The following is a 6,855-nucleotide window of genomic DNA, read 5'->3' as shown; positions in this document are numbered from 1 at the left end:
AGGGGTCCTTTACCTTTACCTTTAAAGAAACAGATAAGAAGCCAAGTGTGGTTGCTGTAGAACTTGGGAGATGTACGCAAGTCATGAGCCATCTTCTGAACTAATTGAAATTTCTCAGTAGTCTTCAAATGTAGCTCCAGAGCCAATGTGGTGTAGTGGTTAAGAGCAGTGGACTCGTAATCTGGTGAACCGGGTTCACGTCTCTGCTCCTCCACATGCAGCTGCTGGGTGACCTTGGGCCAGTCACACTTCTTGAAGTCTCTCAGCCTCACTCACCTCAGAGTGTTTGTTGTGGGGAAGGAAGGGAAAGGAGAATGTTAGCCGCTTTGAGACTCCTTCAGGTAGTGATAAAGCGGGATATCAAATCCAAACTCTCTCCACATATGATGCATTGCAGTAGTCATGCCTGGGTGCTACCAGGGGATAGAGGATAGCCAAGGAGCATTTCAGATCCAATACAGATACAATCTGGGATACAAATGTTCATTTCAAAGGCTTATTGAAAAAAGGAAGGTCTTCAGTAGGTGCTGAAAAGACAATAGAGATGCTGAAAGAGAAATCAATAAAAACTGTCTGGGGTAAATTTCATTGATGAACTGCTTCCAATGAAATGTCACAACAACAAATGTGTGTGTGTGTGTTATTATATCAAATTCAAATTCAATATAGAATCATCCTACTTTTTTTTTGTTTTTTAAGTCTGCATCAAAGGCTTGTTGGAAAGTCTTCATTAGACACCAGCAAGACATCTCATGTATTGAAAAGTGCCACCATGCTAAAGGCTCAATCCCTACATTGTATTGAATGAACCTCCTGATGAGATGATATCTGCAGAGGTCCTCTCATGCAGACCACAGTGGTCAGCTGGGTATATAGCAGGACCTGGAGTAGCTCACCCACAAAGTTTAACTGGTGTAAGGATGAGGACATTCGTAATCTGAGACAGTGGGCAAGAAGTGCTGGAAGGTTGTGCTGTCACACACACCACCACTACAACAATGTACTTTTCACTGTTTAGTGATAAAAAAGTAAAAAAAAAGAGGGTTATTTTAACAAAACAATACAGTAGCTTATGTAACCAGATATGCTTGCCTAAACAAACAAAAAATGTTTTAAGAAACTGCCAGAAGGAATGTAGTGAAGGTGCCTGCCCCATATCATCTCAAGGTAGATCAGTGTTTATCCAAAGTGCCAGATCCAACGGAAGAGGCAGAATATATCCATTGGTGTTACCAGTCATCGTTATACTTATGCTCCATGCTCAGCACAGAAGTGGCAAAACTGTCTCCTTAGATATTGCATCCCAGGGTGATATGATGACGAATGCAGAACAAGTGGAATGGAGTCAAGTCAAACAAGACTGTCAAATGATAAGTCCATGTTCCACTTAAGGAAGCTTTGTATTCTCGATATTTTGGTAGCTAAAAGGCTTTTCTTGCATTCTGAACTAGGACTCCGTGTTCATCAATAAGCAAATTAGTCATCAGCTTCATGGAGCCATATAATGAATGCAAGGTTATGACATATGTTTAAGTGTTGGGTTGGGTCCTTTAAACCTCGCTCTCATTAGATTATCCAAGGTGGAGTCCATACATGGTGAACACATCAGAACTGCTGACATAATGTCTTTGGTATAGTGTCACAGCTACTTGTCCTCTAAAAGTGTGTAAAAGCATCTATGGATGCGGGGGGGGGGGGTCCAGGTGTTATTGGATTTCAACCCCAGCCAGCATAGCCAATGGTCAGAAATGATGGGAAACTGTAGTTTAGCAACGTCAGGAGGACCACAGGTTCACCCATACTTGAATTAGGGTTTGAGCCCATTTGGAACAGATGGGAACCCTGTGGAGTCCTCAAGATGTTGCACTCCCATCAACCCCAGCCAGTATAGCCAATAGTCAGGGATGGTATATGTAGAGATATGTAGTTCCATGAAGTTATTGAACCCATATCCCATCAGCCCAAGTCAATATAGGCCAATGGTGACGGATGAGGGGAGTCATAGTACAGCAACATCAAGAGGGCCACTGTTTCATCAATTATGTCCTGCTTTGGCAATCAGAGGGTCTCCAGGATCTCAGGCAAATGTCTTCCCCACCATTTCCTTCCTGAAAGATCCTTTTAAGGTGTAACCTTCAACTGCAGAATCGTTGAAGTTGACAACCTCTAATAACATCCCCCTGGAGATACTGAGATCAAACACTTAGCTTCCTACATGAGCAGTGCATACTCACTCACAATGAGCTGTATCCTCTCCCACCAGGACAAATGGAGCAATCACAAGTTAATCCCTGTGATTGGCTTTTGGCAGTTGGCAAAGGTGCTGTACCATTTAGTTGCACCATTTCCTGCTCCGTGATTGAACTCAACCTTCTTCTTGTGAGGTCTTGGTGAGAACATCAAGTACAGAGGGGGAGGTTACAGAGAACCACAAGATAAGAAGGGACAACCCATGGACTGCCTCTGTGTTTGTTGTAAATCGCAGGCATAGAGGTGTATATCCATAGTGTTTGGGAATGTCACTGTGATGCAGGGAGTGTTGCCATATTTTAGAACTGTGAGGATTATTGGCGGAGATCATTGCTATCATAATGTCACATATAGGGATGAATTCCAGGAGGGGAGTTATGGCTTAATTGGTTGACTCCCAGATTGAAGTCCAAAGGAATCTGGCAGCAGGTGATGTGGAAATGCCATCCTTTGCCTGGACCCACTGCTAGTCAGAGTAGACAACACTGAGCTAGATGGTATATTGGTCAATGCAGTAGCAGAACATCTTTCTTGCATGCATACATTTCCAGGTTCTATTCATGACAAACCTTGAGGAAGGCACTTTTTCACACACCCAACCTGACCTGACCTGACTTAATTTGTCTAATTCTTTCCTGTACGTTCTGGTCATCATCCATTAACTGAGGGCCTCTTAGCCAATTCATCCTCCTCCTTTTTAAATATTATCAAATATCCTTAATCCTTCTCTGAATTATATTTACAGTGGTATCTCGGGTTACAGACGCTTCAGGTTACAGATGCTTCAGGTTACAGACTCCGCTAACCCAGAAATAGTACCTCGGGTTAAGAACTTTGCTTCAGGATGAGAACAGAAATCGTGTGGCGGCAGCGGGAGGCCCCATTAGCTAAAGTGGTACCTCAGGTTAAGAACAGTTTCAGGTTAAGAACGGACCTCCAGAACGAATTAAGTTCTTAACCTGAGGTACCACTGTATCTGGCTTGCTTAGCAAACTTGCCAGTAACCATTAAAGCTTGTTCTGCAAAAGGTTTTTTAGGGGGCGGGAGGGGTGGGAGGGATCATTCCTTCAAATACAATATTTCCCCCAACTTTCATTTTGAGAGAAATCATGGTGAGGGGCTTGAATGATTGGGGAGAGTAATCAATAATTACATCCAATAGACTGCAACCTCCTGATCAGTCTGGGGGGGGGAAGCTTTTTGTGGGGGTTTTCTTTTGCCCGAGTCAAATATATGCTAGGTCAAAATATTTCCTGCACACAATTTAGATAAAACATTTGCTAAAATAAAAAATCTGTATAATCACAGCAGACCAGCATTACATAGGACCAAGCTGTATTGACAGTTTTGTGTGAATATTTTCAGCTTAGCTAGGGTTGCCATATGTCTGGATTTTCCTGGACATATAAGCGATTTCCACCCAGATGCTGTTTCCAATAGCCAAATCCTGCATGTGTCTGGAAAATGGCACCCCTACGAAAAAAGCCAAAGGTTGTGTTGCGTCCACTCAAAATGATTCAGTCAGCTGTGAATATTCCCAACTGTAATGGGAGCAGCCTTTGTTTTCAATGATCTTTTTTTAAAAAAAACAAAAACAAAAAACCTCTGCCGGTAAATCCTGATGCTCTGCCAAATATTTCTTGTTTTTATTTTTCCCAAACATTTTCCATCAGTTAATTAGCTGCTTGGAGAACCACTCTCCTTCTTACCCATACTGTGTGTCCTCCCCCCCCCCCGCAACCAAATAAATCAGAAGTCAATGGAATGGCGTTAAGCTAACGTACAAAACAACTTCTGTATGCATTTTGTGGATATCCATTTTGTACAGGAAGAACTACCGTATTTTTCCATGTATGAGACGCCCCCATGTATAAGACGCCCCCTATTTTGGGGGACTAAATTTAAAGAAAATGAGGGGAGATTGCCCAAAGTTGCTGAGCTTTTTTTAAGGGGAAATGGCACGCATGCCATCACCTCAGCAGGGCCATTGCCAGGGGTTGGCAAAGGGAGCAGCCATTTCCCTCACGCCACTCTCTGTGTATAGGACGACCCCAGTTTTTTGACATGATTTTTGAGTCAAAAAACCTCGTCTATGGTATTTTGAAGGTCCTCTTGAGACACACACCTACAAATTCCGTCAGATTGGCCTTGATTACCCTCACTGACTACACTATATTTATTTCAATGGGTCTACTCTAAGACTTAATTGGAGGTGTTGTATATGTACCACTACGCAGCGGAATACCAGCCTGTCAGTGACCCAACACAAATACTTTCATTGGAATATTAACCAGACATCTAGGTTTTATTTATTTATCCAATTAGTGTCATGAAATTTAAAAGACCCATAGGGTGATCATATATATTTATATATATACAAACCACATTGTGTTGAGCTGGAGGAAAACTAATTCTCACTGCCAGGGAAGGTCATTCCCTTGCTTACGACTGCTAATCACTAACAGGGAGGGTGGCTGTTTAAAATAAATTAATGTTTCCCATAAGAAAACAAATTAAGAAATTCACAGTCAGTGTGTCTCCTCTGCTCTAGGCTATGGAGCTGAGCATATAAAAAGCTCATCCTTTGGGGAGTTTTTCAGATCAACCATCTGCTAAAACTTCTCCCTTCAAGAACTGGTAAGTTCCAGGGGGTTTATATGGAAGGGCATCATAGAGAAAAACTCTATGAATCTTAAGAATGATGATATCTTATTGACTTAAGGGTGGACTTTTTGGTTTTGCTGCTGTTCTGGGATTATGGGAGCTGTAGAATGGATGGTTCATGATACAAAAAAGTAACCCAAAGCTGAGGTTTATTCCTTTACACAGAAGAAGTACTAGTCAAGATGCAGCTAAGGTGAATGTAAGATACAGCCAAAGTGAAAAGTGCCTACAATTTCTCAAAGGTTTTCTTCCCTCCATATGTTACGGACCCAACTGTTATTTCTCTGTCCATTTGCTATGGCAACTGGGACTGATTGGAATCAGAGCCCAAAACATCTGGAAGGAACCATGTCTGTGGCTGTAGGATGAGGTGAGGACATAGGAAGGTGAAATAACTGACAGTACCGTTCCTGGGTGCAAGTAGGGCATGCAATTATTAAATGCCCCTGTGTGTAAAACAACAACAGCAACCTCTTGCAGGTGGAATATTAGAACCAAAGGGAGAAAGAAGGGCAACTTTCCCCTTGATGTATGAATGTTCTGCTTGCTTAGAGTTTTCCCACAAAAATTGGTACCTCCAATAGAAGTGAGGAGTGCATTCTACCATCTCAGCTTTCTGCTATGTGTAGTTATATTATATGCTTGCTACTAAATGAAAGAGTAATCGCTTGAGATGCTATCACTCTGAAACATATGGTCTTACCATATACAGTACTATGTCACCTCCTTACTCCATCTATCCCAGCATTTTCTTCACCAGGGATGGGGATGGTATGATCCTCCAGGTGTAGTTCGACTCCATTCCCATGAGTCCCTGAAGGCATGACTAATAGTCAGGGATGATGGGAGTTGTGATTCAGCAGCATCTGGAAGGCCCCAAATTGGCTACCCGGCGCTGTGGGTTAAACCACAGAGCCTAGGACTTGCCGATCAGAAGGTCGGCGGTTCGAATCGCCACGATGGGGTGAGCTCCCATTGCTCGGTCCCAGCTCCTGCCAACCTAGCATGTCAAAGTGCAAGTAGATAAATAGGTACCGCTCCGGCGGGAAGGTAAACGGCATTTCCGTGCACTGCTCTGATTGCCAGAAGCGGCTTAGTCATGCTGGCCACATGACCCGGAAGCTGTACACTGGCTCCCTCAGCCAATAAAGTGAGATGAGCGCCACAACCCCAGAGTCGGCCACGACTGGACCTAATGGTCAGGGGTCCCTTTACCTTTACCTTATTCTAGTCCTTATACAGTATAGTTGAGGTGGCAAGTGACAGCCTGCACACCACATGCAGACATTGGAGCTTCCCTATCCAGTCCATGGGACAATGAAATTTTCAAATACTTAAGACAATGGTTTGATTATAGTTCCAATCTTATGCTTTCAGATTACCCTCCAGTCCTGCAAAGATGGCCCATAGGAATGCTGCTGGACATAATGAGTGCTATGCCCAGTGTCCTGCATCAACAGTGACCATCCAGCCACCACCTTTCATCCTGAACATCCCAGGGCCTGCTCTCTACTGCCCAGACCAGCCTCTGGCCATTGAGCAGTCCAACCCCTGTGTTGGTGCCGGTGCCGGCTACGGCGGTGGCAACCATTCTCTGTATGCTACTGGTGGCTCCAACCTCTGCCACCTCTACTCTCGGGCCCTGCCAAGCAGCAACTACAGCTACAGCTGCTATCGGTGTTAATAACCGTGGGAAGATGAGGATGAAGCAAGAAGACAAACTACTGATCCATAACAGTCAACGTTCACTGAATGGTTGAGCATCCATAGTAGCCAAGTGGCTTAAGGTTTCAAGTGAGGACGCTCAAAACCCTCTGCACTTCAGTCGCATCCCAAAGCTTTCTGACGCTGCACTTTTGTGTCATGTTCATGCCTACTTCTCCATGTATGTTAACAAGTCAACAGTGCTTACATCGTTTTCCATGTATTCACCCAATGCCT

This window comes from Podarcis pityusensis (assembly GCF_964106645.2).
Source record: "Podarcis pityusensis genome assembly, chromosome: 16".
Classification (NCBI taxonomy): domain Eukaryota; kingdom Metazoa; phylum Chordata; class Lepidosauria; order Squamata; family Lacertidae; genus Podarcis; species Podarcis pityusensis.
This window is presented reverse-complemented; position numbering follows the sequence as displayed.